General features: G+C 39.5%; 18 non-coding genes across 18 annotated transcripts; all 18 read right to left on the reverse strand.

Annotated features, from left to right (window-relative positions):
• Window positions 1-335: 335 nt before the first annotated feature.
• On the reverse strand, window positions 336-550 carry LOC118955088. Its single transcript, XR_005044955.1, has one exon. It is a non-coding gene; the product is annotated as a small nucleolar RNA U3 (small nucleolar RNA).
• A 787-nt stretch (window positions 551-1,337) lies between these two features.
• On the reverse strand, window positions 1,338-1,553 carry LOC118955166. Its single transcript, XR_005045030.1, has one exon. It is a non-coding gene; the product is annotated as a small nucleolar RNA U3 (small nucleolar RNA).
• Window positions 1,554-2,341: 788 nt separating this feature from the next.
• On the reverse strand, window positions 2,342-2,557 carry LOC118955167. Its single transcript, XR_005045031.1, has one exon. It is a non-coding gene; the product is annotated as a small nucleolar RNA U3 (small nucleolar RNA).
• A 788-nt stretch (window positions 2,558-3,345) lies between these two features.
• Window positions 3,346-3,561, reverse strand: LOC118955148. Its single transcript, XR_005045012.1, has one exon. It is a non-coding gene; the product is annotated as a small nucleolar RNA U3 (small nucleolar RNA).
• Window positions 3,562-4,347: 786 nt separating this feature from the next.
• LOC118955179 lies at window positions 4,348-4,563 on the reverse strand. The gene has a single exon (XR_005045043.1). It is a non-coding gene; the product is annotated as a small nucleolar RNA U3 (small nucleolar RNA).
• Window positions 4,564-5,350: 787 nt separating this feature from the next.
• Window positions 5,351-5,566, reverse strand: LOC118955084. Its single transcript, XR_005044951.1, has one exon. It is a non-coding gene; the product is annotated as a small nucleolar RNA U3 (small nucleolar RNA).
• Window positions 5,567-6,353: 787 nt separating this feature from the next.
• On the reverse strand, window positions 6,354-6,569 carry LOC118955180. The gene has a single exon (XR_005045044.1). It is a non-coding gene; the product is annotated as a small nucleolar RNA U3 (small nucleolar RNA).
• Window positions 6,570-7,356: 787 nt separating this feature from the next.
• LOC118955159 lies at window positions 7,357-7,572 on the reverse strand. The gene has a single exon (XR_005045023.1). It is a non-coding gene; the product is annotated as a small nucleolar RNA U3 (small nucleolar RNA).
• A 787-nt stretch (window positions 7,573-8,359) lies between these two features.
• Window positions 8,360-8,575, reverse strand: LOC118955170. Its single transcript, XR_005045034.1, has one exon. It is a non-coding gene; the product is annotated as a small nucleolar RNA U3 (small nucleolar RNA).
• Window positions 8,576-9,318: 743 nt separating this feature from the next.
• On the reverse strand, window positions 9,319-9,534 carry LOC118955168. The gene has a single exon (XR_005045032.1). It is a non-coding gene; the product is annotated as a small nucleolar RNA U3 (small nucleolar RNA).
• A 743-nt stretch (window positions 9,535-10,277) lies between these two features.
• LOC118955169 lies at window positions 10,278-10,493 on the reverse strand. Its single transcript, XR_005045033.1, has one exon. It is a non-coding gene; the product is annotated as a small nucleolar RNA U3 (small nucleolar RNA).
• A 787-nt stretch (window positions 10,494-11,280) lies between these two features.
• Window positions 11,281-11,496, reverse strand: LOC118955181. The gene has a single exon (XR_005045045.1). It is a non-coding gene; the product is annotated as a small nucleolar RNA U3 (small nucleolar RNA).
• Window positions 11,497-12,283: 787 nt separating this feature from the next.
• On the reverse strand, window positions 12,284-12,499 carry LOC118955165. Its single transcript, XR_005045029.1, has one exon. It is a non-coding gene; the product is annotated as a small nucleolar RNA U3 (small nucleolar RNA).
• A 787-nt stretch (window positions 12,500-13,286) lies between these two features.
• LOC118955078 lies at window positions 13,287-13,502 on the reverse strand. The gene has a single exon (XR_005044945.1). It is a non-coding gene; the product is annotated as a small nucleolar RNA U3 (small nucleolar RNA).
• A 787-nt stretch (window positions 13,503-14,289) lies between these two features.
• On the reverse strand, window positions 14,290-14,505 carry LOC118955089. Its single transcript, XR_005044956.1, has one exon. It is a non-coding gene; the product is annotated as a small nucleolar RNA U3 (small nucleolar RNA).
• A 787-nt stretch (window positions 14,506-15,292) lies between these two features.
• Window positions 15,293-15,508, reverse strand: LOC118955100. The gene has a single exon (XR_005044967.1). It is a non-coding gene; the product is annotated as a small nucleolar RNA U3 (small nucleolar RNA).
• A 787-nt stretch (window positions 15,509-16,295) lies between these two features.
• On the reverse strand, window positions 16,296-16,511 carry LOC118955111. The gene has a single exon (XR_005044978.1). It is a non-coding gene; the product is annotated as a small nucleolar RNA U3 (small nucleolar RNA).
• A 787-nt stretch (window positions 16,512-17,298) lies between these two features.
• On the reverse strand, window positions 17,299-17,514 carry LOC118955122. The gene has a single exon (XR_005044989.1). It is a non-coding gene; the product is annotated as a small nucleolar RNA U3 (small nucleolar RNA).
• Between the last annotated feature and the right edge of the window lie 786 nt (window positions 17,515-18,300).

Below are 18,300 nucleotides of genomic sequence, written 5' to 3' on the forward strand. Positions count from 1 at the left end.
AATTACAAACTACTAAAAGCTATCTATGAAAAGCTGAGACTCTATCGAAACATGCACATGTAACATGTTTTGCTCTATGACGCTCACAAGCTACCAAAAAGTTGTTAGAAAAGTACAAGGTTCTTCTACGTATGAAGGTCAAAGGTTGTCCTGAAAGGAAAATTTTAAAACTCCTCATTTTGAAGCAAAATATAAGGGCTGGGACATGGAGATCAACGAAAGCCAGAAAACTGAAAAGATTATTGCTGGGGTCTCAGGACTGATTCAAGAGTTTTATTTACTAACGATAAGGATTTGGGAGACATTTCAGTAGCTTTTATTGTACATGGTTATCATCCACTCAGAACATATTCCTTCATCCAAGTTCATTGAAGAACAAGGAACAGTCATCAAAGGTGGAAGAAAAATGAGCAATGTCATTTCTAACCACCAGATTCATGCTCTGAACGGGAATATCTTGAATCGTCATCATGGATAGCGAGATCTACCACTTTAGACACACATTTCTCAAGTAACGCACTATAGAAATGATCCCTGAAAGTATAGTCTTGGTGCATAAGTTGTTGTGATCAAGGTGGAGCATCTTGAAAAGAGCATTTGCACCAGCGGTTTGTGTTGCATTCTCAGCATCAACAGTTGTTGCAATCAAATTATGTTAATTATGGAGAATTGCTAGGTTTCTCAATTGAGAAAAATGGTCAGCGATGCTGGTTGCCAACAGGTAAAATATGACCTAATGTTGATGGACAGCCATCCATATTTCAAAGCCGGTTATTTGTGTTGAATTCTACCCCCTTTTAAACATTGTGTGTTTTAGCTATAGACGTATGGGTTGTACCATCAGATTCGTCTCTGTCTTCTGCATCCAGTGGTACCAAGAGTTAGTCTGTGTGATTAACGGGGGCTGAGATAGAGCTGTGTTTGTGAGACAAAGACGGATTCCGAAGGTGCCCAGGCCCGGGTCTTTTTTTTACAGAAACATCTGTAGAGTCAGAAAGGTTTGAATTACAAACTACTAAAAGCTATCTATGAAAAGCTGAGACTCTATCGAACATGCACATGTAACATGTTTTGCTCTATGACGCTCACAAGCTACCAAAAAGTTGTTAGAAAGTACAAGGTTCTTCTACGTATGAAGGTCAAAGGTTGTCCTGAAAGGAACATTTTAAAACTCCTCATTTTGAAGCAAAATATAAGGGCTGGACATGGAGATCAACGAAAGCCAGAAAACGGAAAAGATTATTGCTGGGGTCTCAGGACTGATTCAAGAGGTTTTATTTTACTAACGATAAGGATTTGGGAGACATTTCAGTAGCTTTTATTGTACATGGTTATCATCCACTCAGAACATATTCCCTTCATCCACGTTCATTGAAGAACAAGGAACAGTCATCAAAGGTGGAAGAAAAATGAGCAAGGTCATTTCTAACCACCAGATTCATGCTCTGAACGGGAATATCTTGAATCGTCATCATGGATAGCGAGATCTACCACTTTAGACACACATTTCTCAAGTAACGCACTATAGAAATGATCCCTGAAAGTATAGTCCTTGGTGCATAAGTTGTTGTGATCAAGGTGGAGCATCTTGAAAAGAGCATTTGCACCAGCGGTTTGTGTTGCATTCTCAGCATCAACAGTTGTTGCAATCAAATTATGTTAATTATGGAGAATTGCTAGGTTTCTCAATTGAGAAAAATGGTCAGCGATGCTGGTTGCCAACAGGTAAAATATGACCTAATGTTGATGGACAGCCATCCATATTTCAAAGCCGGTTATTTGTGTTGAATTCTACCCCCTTTTAAACATTGTGTGTTTTAGCTATAGACGTATGGGTTGTACCATCAGATTCGTCTCTGTCTTCTGCATCCAGTGGTACCAAGAGTTAGTCTGTGTGATTAACGGGGGCTGAGATAGAGCTGTGTTTGTGAGACAAAGACGGATTCCGAAGGTGCCCAGGCCCGGGTCTTTTTTTTACAGAAACATCTGTAGAGTCAGAAAGGTTTGAATTACAAACTACTAAAAGCTATCTATGAAAAGCTGAGACTCTATCGAACATGCACATGTAACATGTTTTGCTCTATGACGCTCACAAGCTACCAAAACGTTGTTAGAAAGTACAAGGTTCTTCTACGTATGAAGGTCAAAGGTTGTCCTGAAAGGAAAATTTTAAAACTCCTCATTTTGAAGCAAAATATAAGGGCTGGACATGGAGATCAACGAAAGCCAGAAAACTGAAAAGATTATTGCTGGGGTCTCAGGACTGATTCAAGAGGTTTTATTTTACTAACGATAAGGATTTGGGAGACATTTCAGTAGCTTTTATTGTACATGGTTATCATCCACTCAGAACATATTCCCTTCATCCACGTTCATTGAAGAACAAGGAACAGTCATCAAAGGTGGAAGAAAAATGAGCAAGGTCATTTCTAACCACCAAATTCATGCTCTGAACGGGAATATCTTGAATCGTCATCATGGATAGCGAGATCTACCACTTTAGACACACATTTCTCAAGTAACGCACTATAGAAATGATCCCTGAAAGTATAGTCCTTGGTGCATAAGTTGTTGTGATCAAGGTGGAGCATCTTGAAAAGAGCATTTGCACCAGCGGTTTGTGTTGCATTCTCAGCATCAACAGTTGTTGCAATCAAATTATGTTAATTATGGAGAATTGCTAGGTTTCTCAATTGAGAAAAATGGTCAGCGATGCTGGTTGCCAACAGGTAAAATATGACCTAATGTTGATGGACAGCCATCCATATTTCAAAGCCGGTTATTTGTGTTGAATTCTACCCCCTTTTAAACATTGTGTGTTTTAGCTATAGACGTATGGGTTGTACCATCAGATTCGTCTCTGTCTTCTGCATCCAGTGGTACCAAGAGTTAGTCTGTGTGATTAACGGGGGCTGAGATAGAGCTGTGTTTGTGAGACAAAGACGGATTCCGAAGGTGCCCAGGCCCGGGTCTTTTTTTTACAGAAACATCTGTAGAGTCAGAAAGGTTTGAATTACAAACTACTAAAAGCTATCTATGAAAAGCTGAGACTCTATCGAACATGCACATGTAACATGTTTTGCTCTATGACGCTCACAAGCTACCAAAACGTTGTTAGAAAGTACAAGGTTCTTCTACGTATGAAGGTCAAAGGTTGTCCTGAAAGGAACATTTTAAAACTCCTCATTTTGAAGCAAAATATAAGGGCTGGACATGGAGATCAACGAAAGCCAGAAAACTGAAAAGATTATTGCTGGGGTCTCAGGACTGATTCAAGAAGTTTTATTTTACTAACGATAAGGATTTGGGAGACATTTCAGTAGCTTTTATTGTACATGGTTATCATCCACTCAGAACATATTCCCTTCATCCACGTTCATTGAAGAACAAGGAACAGTCATCAAAGGTGGAAGAAAAATGAGCAAGGTCATTTCTAACCACCAAATTCATGCTCTGAACGGGAATATCTTGAATCGTCATCATGGATAGCGAGATCTACCACTTTAGACACACATTTCTCAAGTAACGCACTATAGAAATGATCCCTGAAAGTATAGTCTTGGTGCATAAGTTGTTGTGATCAAGGTGGAGCATCTTGAAAAGAGCATTTGCACCAGCGGTTTGTGTTGCATTCTCAGCATCAACAGTTGTTGCAATCAAATTATGTTAATTATGGAGAATTGCTAGGTTTCTCAATTGAGAAAAATGGTCAGCGATGCTGGTTGCCAACAGGTAAAATATGACCTAATGTTGATGGACAGCCATCCATATTTCAAAGCCGGTTATTTGTGTTGAATTCTACCCCCTTTTAAACATTGTGTGTTTTAGCTATAGACGTATGGGTTGTACCATCAGATTCGTCTCTGTCTTCTGCATCCAGTGGTACCAAGAGTTAGTCTGTGTGATTAACGGGGGCTGAGATAGAGCTGTGTTTGTGAGACAAAGACGGATTCCGAAGGTGCCCAGGCCCGGGTCTTTTTTTTACAGAAACATCTGTAGAGTCAGAAAGGTTTGAATTACAAACTACTAAAAGCTATCTATGAAAAGCTGAGACTCTATCGAACATGCACATGTAACATGTTTTGCTCTATGACGCTCACAAGCTACCAAAACGTTGTTAGAAAGTACAAGGTTCTTCTACGTATGAAGGTCAAAGGTTGTCCTGAAATGAAAATTTTAAAACTCCTCATTTTGAAGCAAAATATAAGGGCTGGACATGGAGATCAACGAAAGCCAGAAAACTGAAAAGATTATTGCTGGGGTCTCAGGACTGATTCAAGAGTTTTATTTTACTAACGATAAGGATTTGGGAGACATTTCAGTAGCTTTTATTGTACATGGTTATCATCCAATCAGAACATATTCCCTTCATCCACGTTCATTGAAGAACAAGGAACAGTCATCAAAGGTGGAAGAAAAATGAGCAAGGTCATTTCTAACCACCAAATTCATGCTCTGAACGGGAATATCTTGAATCGTCATCATGGATAGCGAGATCTACCACTTTAGACACACATTTCTCAAGTAACGCACTATAGAAATGATCCCTGAAAGTATAGTCTTGGTGCATAAGTTGTTGTGATCAAGGTGGAGCATCTTGAAAAGAGCATTTGCACCAGCGGTTTGTGTTGCATTCTCAGCATCAACAGTTGTTGCAATCAAATTATGTTAATTATGGAGAATTGCTAGGTTTCTCAATTGAGAAAAATGGTCAGCGATGCTGGTTGCCAACAGGTAAAATATGACCTAATGTTGATGGACAGCCATCCATATTTCAAAGCCGGTTATTTGTGTTGAATTCTACCCCCTTTTAAACATTGTGTGTTTTAGCTATAGACGTATGGGTTGTACCATCAGATTCGTCTCTGTCTTCTGCATCCAGTGGTACCAAGAGTTAGTCTGTGTGATTAACGGGGGCTGAGATAGAGCTGTGTTTGTGAGACAAAGACGGATTCCGAAGGTGCCCAGGCCCGGGTCTTTTTTTTACAGAAACATCTGTAGAGTCAGAAAGGTTTGAATTACAAACTACTAAAAGCTATCTATGAAAAGCTGAGACTCTATCGAACATGCACATGTAACATGTTTTGCTCTATGACGCTCACAAGCTACCAAAACGTTGTTAGAAAGTACAAGGTTCTTCTACGTATGAAGGTCAAAGGTTGTCCTGAAAGGAAAATTTTAAAACTCCTCATTTTGAAGCAAAATATAAGGGCTGGACATGGAGATCAACGAAAGCCAGAAAACTGAAAAGATTATTGCTGGGGTCTCAGGACTGATTCAAGAAGTTTTATTTTACTAACGATAAGGATTTGGGAGACATTTCAGTAGCTTTTATTGTACATGGTTATCATCCAATCAGAACATATTCCCTTCATCCACGTTCATTGAAGAACAAGGAACAGTCATCAAAGGCGGAAGAAAAATGAGCAAGGTCATTTCTAACCACCAAATTCATGCTCTGAACGGGAATATCTTGAATCGTCATCATGGATAGCGAGATCTACCACTTTAGACACACATTTCTCAAGTAACGCACTATAGAAATGATCCCTGAAAGTATAGTCTTGGTGCATAAGTTGTTGTGATCAAGGTGGAGCATCTTGAAAAGAGCATTTGCACCAGCGGTTTGTGTTGCATTCTCAGCATCAACAGTTGTTGCAATCAAATTATGTTAATTATGGAGAATTGCTAGGTTTCTCAATTGAGAAAAATGGTCAGCGATGCTGGTTGCCAACAGGTAAAATATGACCTAATGTTGATGGACAGCCATCCATATTTCAAAGCCGGTTATTTGTGTTGAATTCTACCCCCTTTTAAACATTGTGTGTTTTAGCTATAGACGTATGGGTTGTACCATCAGATTCGTCTCTGTCTTCTGCATCCAGTGGTACCAAGAGTTAGTCTGTGTGATTAACGGGGGCTGAGATAGAGCTGTGTTTGTGAGACAAAGACGGATTCCGAAGGTGCCCAGGCCCGGGTCTTTTTTTTACAGAAACATCTGTAGAGTCAGAAAGGTTTGAATTACAAACTACTAAAAGCTATCTATGAAAAGCTGAGACTCTATCGAACATGCACATGTAACATGTTTTGCTCTATGACGCTCACAAGCTACCAAAACGTTGTTAGAAAGTACAAGGTTCTTCTACGTATGAAGGTCAAAGGTTGTCCTGAAATGAAAATTTTAAAACTCCTCATTTTGAAGCAAAATATAAGGGCTGGACATGGAGATCAACGAAAGCCAGAAAACTGAAAAGATTATTGCTGGGGTCTCAGGACTGATTCAAGAAGTTTTATTTTACTAACGATAAGGATTTGGGAGACATTTCAGTAGCTTTTATTGTACATGGTTATCATCCAATCAGAACATATTCCCTTCATCCACGTTCATTGAAGAACAAGGAACAGTCATCAAAGGTGGAAGAAAAATGAGCAAGGTCATTTCTAACCACCAAATTCATGCTCTGAACGGGAATATCTTGAATCGTCATCATGGATAGCGAGATCTACCACTTTAGACACACATTTCTCAAGTAACGCACTATAGAAATGATCCCTGAAAGTATAGTCTTGGTGCATAAGTTGTTGTGATCAAGGTGGAGCATCTTGAAAAGAGCATTTGCACCAGCGGTTTGTGTTGCATTCTCAGCATCAACAGTTGTTGCAATCAAATTATGTTAATTATGGAGAATTGCTAGGTTTCTCAATTGAGAAAAATGGTCAGCGATGCTGGTTGCCAACAGGTAAAATATGACCTAATGTTGATGGACAGCCATCCATATTTCAAAGCCGGTTATTTGTGTTGAATTCTACCCCCTTTTAAACATTGTGTGTTTTAGCTATAGACGTATGGGTTGTACCATCAGATTCGTCTCTGTCTTCTGCATCCAGTGGTACCAAGAGTTAGTCTGTGTGATTAACGGGGGCTGAGATAGAGCTGTGTTTGTGAGACAAAGACGGATTCCGAAGGTGCCCAGGCCCGGGTCTTTTTTTTACAGAAACATCTGTAGAGTCAGAAAGGTTTGAATTACAAACTACTAAAAGCTATCTATGAAAAGCTGAGACTCTATCGAACATGCACATGTAACATGTTTTGCTCTATGACGCTCACAAGCTACCAAAAAGTTGTTAGAAAGTACAAGGTTCTTCTACGTATGAAGGTCAAAGGTTGTCCTGAAAGGAACATTTTAAAACTCCTCATTTTGAAGCAAAATATAAGGGCTGGACATGGAGATCAACGAAAGCCAGAAAACTGAAAAGATTATTGCTGGGGTCTCAGGACTGATTCAAGAAGTTTTATTTTACTAACGATAAGGATTTGGGAGACATTTCAGTAGCTTTTATTGTACATGGTTATCATCCACTCAGAACATATTCCCTTCATCCACGTTCATTGAAGAACAAGGAACAGTCATCAAAGGTGGAAGAAAAATGAGCAAGGTCATTTCTAACCACCAAATTCATGCTCTGAACGGGAATATCTTGAATCGTCATCATGGATAGCGAGATCTACCACTTTAGACACACATTTCTCAAGTAACGCACTATAGAAATGATCCCTGAAAGTATAGTCTTGGTGCATAAGTTGTTGTGATCAAGGTGGAGCATCTTGAAAAGAGCATTTGCACCAGCGGTTTGTGTTGCATTCTCAGCATCAACAGTTGTTGCAATCAAATTATGTTAATTATGGAGAATTGCTAGGTTTCTCAATTGAGAAAAATGGTCAGCGATGCTGGTTGCCAACAGGTAAAATATGACCTAATGTTGATGGACAGCCATCCATATTTCAAAGCCGGTTATTTGTGTTGAATTCTACCCCCTTTTAAACATTGTGTGTTTTAGCTATAGACGTATGGGTTGTACCATCAGATTCGTCTCTGTCTTCTGCATCCAGTGGTACCAAGAGTTAGTCTGTGTGATTAACGGGGGCTGAGATAGAGCTGTGTTTGTGAGACAAAGACGGATTCCGAAGGTGCCCAGGCCCGGGTCTTTTTTTTACAGAAACATCTGTAGAGTCAGAAAGGTTTGAATTACAAACTACTAAAAGCTATCTATGAAAAGCTGAGACTCTATCGAACATGCACATGTAACATGTTTTGCTCTATGACGCTCACAAGCTACCAAAAAGTTGTTAGAAAGTACAAGGTTCTTCTACGTATGAAGGTCAAAGGTTGTCCTGAAAGGAACATTTTAAAACTCCTCATTTTGAAGCAAAATATAAGGGCTGGACATGGAGATCAACGAAAGCCAGAAAACTGAAAAGATTATTGCTGGGGTCTCAGGACTGATTCAAGAAGTTTTATTTTACTAACGATAAGGATTTGGGAGACATTTCAGTAGCTTTTATTGTACATGGTTATCATCCACTCAGAACATATTCCCTTCATCCACGTTCATTGAAGAACAAGGAACAGTCATCAAAGGTGGAAGAAAAATGAGCAAGGTCATTTCTAACCACCAAATTCATGCTCTGAACGGGAATATCTTGAATCGTCATCATGGATAGCGAGATCTACCACTTTAGACACACATTTCTCAAGTAACGCACTATAGAAATGATCCCTGAAAGTATAGTCTTGGTGCATAAGTTGTTGTGATCAAGGTGGAGCATCTTGAAAAGAGCATTTGCACCAGCGGTTTGTGTTGCATTCTCAGCATCAACAGTTGTTGCAATCAAATTATGTTAATTATGGAGAATTGCTAGGTTTCTCAATTGAGAAAAATGGTCAGCGATGCTGGTTGCCAACAGGTAAAATATGACCTAATGTTGATGGACAGCCATCCATATTTCAAAGCCGGTTATTTGTGTTGAATTCTACCCCCTTTTAAACATTGTGTGTTTTAGCTATAGACGTATGGGTTGTACCATCAGATTCGTCTCTGTCTTCTGCATCCAGTGGTACCAAGAGTTAGTCTGTGTGATTAACGGGGGCTGAGATAGAGCTGTGTTTGTGAGACAAAGACGGATTCCGAAGGTGCCCAGGCCCGGGTCTTTTTTTTACAGAAACATCTGTAGAGTCAGAAAGGTTTGAATTACAAACTACTAAAAGCTATCTATGAAAAGCTGAGACTCTATCGAACATGCACATGTAACATGTTTTGCTCTATGACGCTCACAAGCTACCAAAAAGTTGTTAGAAAGTACAAGGTTCTTCTACGTATGAAGGTCAAAGGTTGTCCTGAAAGGAACATTTTAAAACTCCTCATTTTGAAGCAAAATATAAGGGCTGGACATGGAGATCAACGAAAGCCAGAAAACGGAAAAGATTATTGCTGGGGTCTCAGGACTGATTCAAGAGCTTTTATTGTACATGGTTATCATCCACTCAGAACATATTCCCTTCATCCACGTTCATTGAAGAACAAGGAACAGTCATCAAAGGTGGAAGAAAAATGAGCAAGGTCATTTCTAACCACCAAATTCATGCTCTGAACGGGAATATCTTGAATCGTCATCATGGATAGCGAGATCTACCACTTTAGACACACATTTCTCAAGTAACGCACTATAGAAATGATCCCTGAAAGTATAGCCTTGGTGCATAAGTTGTTGTGATCAAGGTGGAGCATCTTGAAAAGAGCATTTGCACCAGCGGTTTGTGTTGCATTCTCAGCATCAACAGTTGTTGCAATCAAATTATGTTAATTATGGAGAATTGCTAGGTTTCTCAATTGAGAAAAATGGTCAGCGATGCTGGTTGCCAACAGGTAAAATATGACCTAATGTTGATGGACAGCCATCCATATTTCAAAGCCGGTTATTTGTGTTGAATTCTACCCCCTTTTAAACATTGTGTGTTTTAGCTATAGACGTATGGGTTGTACCATCAGATTCGTCTCTGTCTTCTGCATCCAGTGGTACCAAGAGTTAGTCTGTGTGATTAACGGGGGCTGAGATAGAGCTGTGTTTGTGAGACAAAGACGGATTCCGAAGGTGCCCAGGCCCGGGTCTTTTTTTTACAGAAACATCTGTAGAGTCAGAAAGGTTTGAATTACAAACTACTAAAAGCTATCTATGAAAAGCTGAGACTCTATCGAACATGCACATGTAACATGTTTTGCTCTATGACGCTCACAAGCTACCAAAAAGTTGTTAGAAAGTACAAGGTTCTTCTACGTATGAAGGTCAAAGGTTGTCCTGAAAGGAACATTTTAAAACTCCTCATTTTGAAGCAAAATATAAGGGCTGGACATGGAGATCAACGAAAGCCAGAAAACGGAAAAGATTATTGCTGGGGTCTCAGGACTGATTCAAGAGCTTTTATTGTACATGGTTATCATCCACTCAGAACATATTCCCTTCATCCACGTTCATTGAAGAACAAGGAACAGTCATCAAAGGTGGAAGAAAAATGAGCAAGGTCATTTCTAACCACCAAATTCATGCTCTGAACGGGAATATCTTGAATCGTCATCATGGATAGCGAGATCTACCACTTTAGACACACATTTCTCAAGTAACGCACTATAGAAATGATCCCTGAAAGTATAGCCTTGGTGCATAAGTTGTTGTGATCAAGGTGGAGCATCTTGAAAAGAGCATTTGCACCAGCGGTTTGTGTTGCATTCTCAGCATCAACAGTTGTTGCAATCAAATTATGTTAATTATGGAGAATTGCTAGGTTTCTCAATTGAGAAAAATGGTCAGCGATGCTGGTTGCCAACAGGTAAAATATGACCTAATGTTGATGGACAGCCATCCATATTTCAAAGCCGGTTATTTGTGTTGAATTCTACCCCCTTTTAAACATTGTGTGTTTTAGCTATAGACGTATGGGTTGTACCATCAGATTCGTCTCTGTCTTCTGCATCCAGTGGTACCAAGAGTTAGTCTGTGTGATTAACGGGGGCTGAGATAGAGCTGTGTTTGTGAGACAAAGACGGATTCCGAAGGTGCCCAGGCCCGGGTCTTTTTTTTACAGAAACATCTGTAGAGTCAGAAAGGTTTGAATTACAAACTACTAAAAGCTATCTATGAAAAGCTGAGACTCTATCGAACATGCACATGTAACATGTTTTGCTCTATGACGCTCACAAGCTACCAAAAAGTTGTTAGAAAGTACAAGGTTCTTCTACGTATGAAGGTCAAAGGTTGTCCTGAAAGGAACATTTTAAAACTCCTCATTTTGAAGCAAAATATAAGGGCTGGACATGGAGATCAACGAAAGCCAGAAAACTGAAAAGATTATTGCTGGGGTCTCAGGACTGATTCAAGAAGTTTTATTTTACTAACGATAAGGATTTGGGAGACATTTCAGTAGCTTTTATTGTACATGGTTATCATCCACTCAGAACATATTCCCTTCATCCACGTTCATTGAAGAACAAGGAACAGTCATCAAAGGTGGAAGAAAAATGAGCAAGGTCATTTCTAACCACCAAATTCATGCTCTGAACGGGAATATCTTGAATCGTCATCATGGATAGCGAGATCTACCACTTTAGACACACATTTCTCAAGTAACGCACTATAGAAATGATCCCTGAAAGTATAGTCTTGGTGCATAAGTTGTTGTGATCAAGGTGGAGCATCTTGAAAAGAGCATTTGCACCAGCGGTTTGTGTTGCATTCTCAGCATCAACAGTTGTTGCAATCAAATTATGTTAATTATGGAGAATTGCTAGGTTTCTCAATTGAGAAAAATGGTCAGCGATGCTGGTTGCCAACAGGTAAAATATGACCTAATGTTGATGGACAGCCATCCATATTTCAAAGCCGGTTATTTGTGTTGAATTCTACCCCCTTTTAAACATTGTGTGTTTTAGCTATAGACGTATGGGTTGTACCATCAGATTCGTCTCTGTCTTCTGCATCCAGTGGTACCAAGAGTTAGTCTGTGTGATTAACGGGGGCTGAGATAGAGCTGTGTTTGTGAGACAAAGACGGATTCCGAAGGTGCCCAGGCCCGGGTCTTTTTTTTACAGAAACATCTGTAGAGTCAGAAAGGTTTGAATTACAAACTACTAAAAGCTATCTATGAAAAGCTGAGACTCTATCGAACATGCACATGTAACATGTTTTGCTCTATGACGCTCACAAGCTACCAAAAAGTTGTTAGAAAGTACAAGGTTCTTCTACGTATGAAGGTCAAAGGTTGTCCTGAAAGGAACATTTTAAAACTCCTCATTTTGAAGCAAAATATAAGGGCTGGACATGGAGATCAACGAAAGCCAGAAAACTGAAAAGATTATTGCTGGGGTCTCAGGACTGATTCAAGAAGTTTTATTTTACTAACGATAAGGATTTGGGAGACATTTCAGTAGCTTTTATTGTACATGGTTATCATCCACTCAGAACATATTCCCTTCATCCACGTTCATTGAAGAACAAGGAACAGTCATCAAAGGTGGAAGAAAAATGAGCAAGGTCATTTCTAAGCACCAAATTCATGCTCTGAACGGGAATATCTTGAATCGTCATCATGGATAGCGAGATCTACCACTTTAGACACACATTTCTCAAGTAACGCACTATAGAAATGATCCCTGAAAGTATAGTCTTGGTGCATAAGTTGTTGTGATCAAGGTGGAGCATCTTGAAAAGAGCATTTGCACCAGCGGTTTGTGTTGCATTCTCAGCATCAACAGTTGTTGCAATCAAATTATGTTAATTATGGAGAATTGCTAGGTTTCTCAATTGAGAAAAATGGTCAGCGATGCTGGTTGCCAACAGGTAAAATATGACCTAATGTTGATGGACAGCCATCCATATTTCAAAGCCGGTTATTTGTGTTGAATTCTACCCCCTTTTAAACATTGTGTGTTTTAGCTATAGACGTATGGGTTGTACCATCAGATTCGTCTCTGTCTTCTGCATCCAGTGGTACCAAGAGTTAGTCTGTGTGATTAACGGGGGCTGAGATAGAGCTGTGTTTGTGAGACAAAGACGGATTCCGAAGGTGCCCAGGCCCGGGTCTTTTTTTTACAGAAACATCTGTAGAGTCAGAAAGGTTTGAATTACAAACTACTAAAAGCTATCTATGAAAAGCTGAGACTCTATCGAACATGCACATGTAACATGTTTTGCTCTATGACGCTCACAAGCTACCAAAAAGTTGTTAGAAAGTACAAGGTTCTTCTACGTATGAAGGTCAAAGGTTGTCCTGAAAGGAACATTTTAAAACTCCTCATTTTGAAGCAAAATATAAGGGCTGGACATGGAGATCAACGAAAGCCAGAAAACTGAAAAGATTATTGCTGGGGTCTCAGGACTGATTCAAGAAGTTTTATTTTACTAACGATAAGGATTTGGGAGACATTTCAGTAGCTTTTATTGTACATGGTTATCATCCACTCAGAACATATTCCCTTCATCCACGTTCATTGAAGAACAAGGAACAGTCATCAAAGGTGGAAGAAAAATGAGCAAGGTCATTTCTAACCACCAAATTCATGCTCTGAACGGGAATATCTTGAATCGTCATCATGGATAGCGAGATCTACCACTTTAGACACACATTTCTCAAGTAACGCACTATAGAAATGATCCCTGAAAGTATAGTCTTGGTGCATAAGTTGTTGTGATCAAGGTGGAGCATCTTGAAAAGAGCATTTGCACCAGCGGTTTGTGTTGCATTCTCAGCATCAACAGTTGTTGCAATCAAATTATGTTAATTATGGAGAATTGCTAGGTTTCTCAATTGAGAAAAATGGTCAGCGATGCTGGTTGCCAACAGGTAAAATATGACCTAATGTTGATGGACAGCCATCCATATTTCAAAGCCGGTTATTTGTGTTGAATTCTACCCCCTTTTAAACATTGTGTGTTTTAGCTATAGACGTATGGGTTGTACCATCAGATTCGTCTCTGTCTTCTGCATCCAGTGGTACCAAGAGTTAGTCTGTGTGATTAACGGGGGCTGAGATAGAGCTGTGTTTGTGAGACAAAGACGGATTCCGAAGGTGCCCAGGCCCGGGTCTTTTTTTTACAGAAACATCTGTAGAGTCAGAAAGGTTTGAATTACAAACTACTAAAAGCTATCTATGAAAAGCTGAGACTCTATCGAACATGCACATGTAACATGTTTTGCTCTATGACGCTCACAAGCTACCAAAAAGTTGTTAGAAAGTACAAGGTTCTTCTACGTATGAAGGTCAAAGGTTGTCCTGAAAGGAACATTTTAAAACTCCTCATTTTGAAGCAAAATATAAGGGCTGGACATGGAGATCAACGAAAGCCAGAAAACTGAAAAGATTATTGCTGGGGTCTCAGGACTGATTCAAGAAGTTTTATTTTACTAACGATAAGGATTTGGGAGACATTTCAGTAGCTTTTATTGTACATGGTTATCATCCACTCAGAACATATTCCCTTCATCCACGTTCATTGAAGAACAAGGAACAGTCATCAAAGGTGGAAGAAAAATGAGCAAGGTCATTTCTAACCACCAAATTCATGCTCTGAACGGGAATATCTTGAATCGTCATCATGGATAGCGAGATCTACCACTTTAGACACACATTTCTCAAGTAACGCACTATAGAAATGATCCCTGAAAGTATAGTCTTGGTGCATAAGTTGTTGTGATCAAGGTGGAGCATCTTGAAAAGAGCATTTGCACCAGCGGTTTGTGTTGCATTCTCAGCATCAACAGTTGTTGCAATCAAATTATGTTAATTATGGAGAATTGCTAGGTTTCTCAATTGAGAAAAATGGTCAGCGATGCTGGTTGCCAACAGGTAAAATATGACCTAATGTTGATGGACAGCCATCCATATTTCAAAGCCGGTTATTTGTGTTGAATTCTACCCCCTTTTAAACATTGTGTGTTTTAGCTATAGACGTATGGGTTGTACCATCAGATTCGTCTCTGTCTTCTGCATCCAGTGGTACCAAGAGTTAGTCTGTGTGATTAACGGGGGCTGAGATAGAGCTGTGTTTGTGAGACAAAGACGGATTCCGAAGGTGCCCAGGCCCGGGTCTTTTTTTTACAGAAACATCTGTAGAGTCAGAAAGGTTTGAATTACAAACTACTAAAAGCTATCTATGAAAAGCTGAGACTCTATCGAACATGCACATGTAACATGTTTTGCTCTATGACGCTCACAAGCTACCAAAACGTTGTTAGAAAGTACAAGGTTCTTCTACGTATGAAGGTCAAAGGTTGTCCTGAAAGGAAAATTTTAAAACTCCTCATTTTGAAGCAAAATATAAGGGCTGGACATGGAGATCAACGAAAGCCAGAAAACTGAAAAGATTATTGCTGGGGTCTCAGGACTGATTCAAGAAGTTTTATTTTACTAACGATAAGGATTTGGGAGACATTTCAGTAGCTTTTATTGTACATGGTTATCATCCACTCAGAACATATTCCCTTCATCCACGTTCATTGAAGAACAAGGAACAGTCATCAAAGGTGGAAGAAAAATGAGCAAGGTCATTTCTAACCACCAAATTCATGCTCTGAACGGGAATATCTTGAATCGTCATCATGGATAGCGAGATCTACCACTTTAGACACACATTTCTCAAGTAACGCACTATAGAAATGATCCCTGAAAGTATAGTCTTGGTGCATAAGTTGTTGTGATCAAGGTGGAGCATCTTGAAAAGAGCATTTGCACCAGCGGTTTGTGTTGCATTCTCAGCATCAACAGTTGTTGCAATCAAATTATGTTAATTATGGAGAATTGCTAGGTTTCTCAATTGAGAAAAATGGTCAGCGATGCTGGTTGCCAACAGGTAAAATATGACCTAATGTTGATGGACAGCCATCCATATTTCAAAGCCGGTTATTTGTGTTGAATTCTACCCCCTTTTAAACATTGTGTGTTTTAGCTATAGACGTATGGGTTGTACCATCAGATTCGTCTCTGTCTTCTGCATCCAGTGGTACCAAGAGTTAGTCTGTGTGATTAACGGGGGCTGAGATAGAGCTGTGTTTGTGAGACAAAGACGGATTCCGAAGGTGCCCAGGCCCGGGTCTTTTTTTTACAGAAACATCTGTAGAGTCAGAAAGGTTTGAATTACAAACTACTAAAAGCTATCTATGAAAAGCTGAGACTCTATCGAACATGCACATGTAACATGTTTTGCTCTATGACGCTCACAAGCTACCAAAAAGTTGTTAGAAAGTACAAGGTTCTTCTACGTATGAAGGTCAAAGGTTGTCCTGAAAGGAACATTTTAAAACTCCTCATTTTGAAGCAAAATATAAGGGCTGGACATGGAGATCAACGAAAGCCAGAAAACTGAAAAGATTATTGCTGGGGTCTCAGGACTGATTCAAGAAGTTTTATTTTACTAACGATAAGGATTTGGGAGACATTTCAGTAGCTTTTATTGTACATGGTTATCATCCACTCAGAACATATTCCCTTCATCCACGTTCATTGAAGAACAAGGAACAGTCATCAAAGGTGGAAGAAAAATGAGCAAGGTCATTTCTAACCACCAAATTCATGCTCTGAACGGGAATATCTTGAATCGTCATCATGGATAGCGAGATCTACCACTTTAGACACACATTTCTCAAGTAACGCACTATAGAAATGATCCCTGAAAGTATAGTCTTGGTGCATAAGTTGTTGTGATCAAGGTGGAGCATCTTGAAAAGAGCATTTGCACCAGCGGTTTGTGTTGCATTCTCAGCATCAACAGTTGTTGCAATCAAATTATGTTAATTATGGAGAATTGCTAGGTTTCTCAATTGAGAAAAATGGTCAGCGATGCTGGTTGCCAACAGGTAAAATATGACCTAATGTTGATGGACAGCCATCCATATTTCAAAGCCGGTTATTTGTGTTGAATTCTACCCCCTTTTAAACATTGTGTGTTTTAGCTATAGACGTATGGGTTGTACCATCAGATTCGTCTCTGTCTTCTGCATCCAGTGGTACCAAGAGTTAGTCTGTGTGATTAACGGGGGCTGAGATAGAGCTGTGTTTGTGAGACAAAGACGGATTCCGAAGGTGCCCAGGCCCGGGTCTTTTTTTTACAGAAACATCTGTAGAGTCAGAAAGGTTTGAATTACAAACTACTAAAAGCTATCTATGAAAAGCTGAGACTCTATCGAACATGCACATGTAACATGTTTTGCTCTATGACGCTCACAAGCTACCAAAAAGTTGTTAGAAAGTACAAGGTTCTTCTACGTATGAAGGTCAAAGGTTGTCCTGAAAGGAACATTTTAAAACTCCTCATTTTGAAGCAAAATATAAGGGCTGGACATGGAGATCAACGAAAGCCAGAAAACTGAAAAGATTATTGCTGGGGTCTCAGGACTAATTCAAGAAGTTTTATTTTACTAACGATAAGGATTTGGGAGACATTTCAGTAGCTTTTATTGTACATGGTTATCATCCACTCAGAACATATTCCCTTCATCCACGTTCATTGAAGAACAAGGAACAGTCATCAAAGGTGGAAGAAAAATGAGCAAGGTCATTTCTAACCACCAAATTCATGCTCTGAACGGGAATATCTTGAATCGTCATCATGGATAGCGAGATCTACCACTTTAGACACACATTTCTCAAGTAACGCACTATAGAAATGATCCCTGAAAGTATAGTCTTGGTGCATAAGTTGTTGTGATCAAGGTGGAGCATCTTGAAAAGAGCATTTGCACCAGCGGTTTGTGTTGCATTCTCAGCATCAACAGTTGTTGCAATCAAATTATGTTAATTATGGAGAATTGCTAGGTTTCTCAATTGAGAAAAATGGTCAGCGATGCTGGTTGCCAACAGGTAAAATATGACCTAATGTTGATGGACAGCCATCCATATTTCAAAGCCGGTTATTTGTGTTGAATTCTACCCCCTTTTAAACATTGTGTGTTTTAGCTATAGACGTATGGGTTGTACCATCAGATTCGTCTCTGTCTTCTGCATCCAGTGGTACCAAGAGTTAGTCTGTGTGATTAACGGGGGCTGAGATAGAGCTGTGTTTGTGAGACAAAGACGGATTCCGAAGGTGCCCAGGCCCGGGTCTTTTTTTTACAGAAACATCTGTAGAGTCAGAAAGGTTTGAATTACAAACTACTAAAAGCTATCTATGAAAAGCTGAGACTCTATCGAACATGCACATGTAACATGTTTTGCTCTATGACGCTCACAAGCTACCAAAAAGTTGTTAGAAAGTACAAGGTTCTTCTACGTATGAAGGTCAAAGGTTGTCCTGAAAGGAACATTTTAAAACTCCTCATTTTGAAGCAAAATATAAGGGCTGGACATGGAGATCAACGAAAGCCAGAAAACTGAAAAGATTATTGCTGGGGTCTCAGGACTGATTCAAGAAGTTTTATTTTACTAACGATAAGGATTTGGGAGACATTTCAGTAGCTTTTATTGTACATGGTTATC

Source organism: Oncorhynchus mykiss, unplaced genomic scaffold (genome assembly GCF_013265735.2).
Source record: "Oncorhynchus mykiss isolate Arlee unplaced genomic scaffold, USDA_OmykA_1.1 un_scaffold_402, whole genome shotgun sequence".
NCBI classification, from domain to species: Eukaryota; Metazoa; Chordata; class Actinopteri; order Salmoniformes; family Salmonidae; genus Oncorhynchus; species Oncorhynchus mykiss.